Below are 1640 nucleotides of genomic sequence, written 5' to 3'. Positions count from 1 at the left end.
GTTGTGGACCACTGCGGCTGCGGCAGGGACGGAGCCTCTCCGTCGTTTCTAGGCCCGCAGTTAACATACAATACAACACAATACAATCATCATATAACAGATCTTCAATTTTCTTTTGCATTGTTCTGTATGTTATACAGGTCAGCAACTTGGATGCATGAGCTGTCAGGCTACTTAACTCGTCATAATTATTTTACCCTTCCATGCACAGAAAGTGCGCGTTTTTTATTCTTCAGCTGGTCGAGCCTGGCTGGTCTGTTGTTGTTGTTGGTTGTAGTGGTCTTCAGTCCTAAGACTGGTTTGATGCAGCTCTCCATGCTACTCTATCCTGTGCAAGCTTCTTCATCTCCCAGTACTTACTGCAACCTACATCCTTCTGAATCTGTTTAGTGTATTCATCTCTTGGTCTCCCTCTATGATTTTTACCCTCCACGCTGCCCTCCAATGCTAAATTAGTGATCCCTTGATGCCTCAGAACATGTCCTACCAACCGGTCCCTTCTTCTTGTCAAGTTGTGCCACAAACTCCTCTTCTCTCCAATTCTATTGAATACCTCCTCATTACAAAATTGTTGAGGCTTTCGTGGCCACTTGTTGACAAACTGCCTATTGGCTTCTGTCTCGGGTTCTTCGGCCGACGTTCATCTACTGATTTTTCTGAGGTTTCGCCAGCACGAGTGGCTGGCATTGTCAAAGCTTCACCCTCCATCACCGGCAATGGAGGGTGAAGCTTTGACAATGCCAGCCACTCGTGCTGGCGAAACGTCAGAAAAATCAGTAGATGAACGTCGGCCGAAGAACCTCCTCATTAGTTATGTGATCTACCCATCTAATCTTCAGCATTCTTCTGTAGCACCACATTTCGAAAGCTTCTATTCTCTTCTTGTCCAAACTATTTATCGTCCATGTTTCACTTCCATACAGTGCCTGGAAAACGTAAGCTCGTGTGGTCAAATGTCAACTGAGTGAAGATTCTCCACGAACAACGCGTTGAACTGTAGGTCTCCTTATTCAGTCCTCTTACCCCAGCAAGCTTACTGGGGTAGGTTACAGACACTCAAAGGCCGAATCGGCGTTCAGTTGAAAGTATTGCATCAGATCGGCGAGCTACACAAAATTATTATTGTACTCCAGTCAGAGCTAAAGTGAGTCTTTTCTCGTTTAATTTTTTTTTGTGGGGGGGGGGGGCAGCAATACAAAATATTTTATGCTATCTAACAGGATTCGTCACGCAGATGAAATCAATGGAAGTATCCTAATCGACTGGCCAACGGCCTTGCCGCAGTGGTAACACCGGATCCCGTCAGATCACCGAAGTTAAGCGCTGTCGGGCTGGGCTAGCACTTGGATGGGTGACCATCCGGTCTGCCGAGAGCTGTTGGCAAGCGGGGTGCACTCAGCCCTTGTGAGGCAAACTGAGGAGCTACTCGATTGAGAAGTAGCGGCTCCGGTCTCGGAAACTGACATACGGCGGGAGAGCGGTGTGTTGACCACATGCCCCTCCATATCCGCATCCAGGGACACCTGTGGGCTGAGGATGACGCGGCGGCCGGTCGGTGCCGTTGTTCCTTCATGGCCTGTTCGGGAAGAGTTTCAGACTGAAGTAGCATTAAAATCTAGGACGTTAGTGACGTGAAACTT

General features: G+C 48.0%; 1 pseudogene; it reads left to right on the top strand.

Moving 5' to 3' along the window:
- Positions 1-1265: 1265 nt before the first annotated feature.
- Positions 1266-1383, top strand: LOC126215574 (5S ribosomal RNA; annotated as a pseudogene).
- Positions 1384-1640: the final 257 nt, after the last annotated feature.

The sequence above is a fragment of the Schistocerca nitens genome, chromosome 12, assembly GCF_023898315.1.
Source record: "Schistocerca nitens isolate TAMUIC-IGC-003100 chromosome 12, iqSchNite1.1, whole genome shotgun sequence".
Lineage (NCBI taxonomy): Eukaryota > Metazoa > Arthropoda > Insecta > Orthoptera > Acrididae > Schistocerca > Schistocerca nitens.
This window is presented reverse-complemented; position numbering and strand designations above follow the sequence as displayed.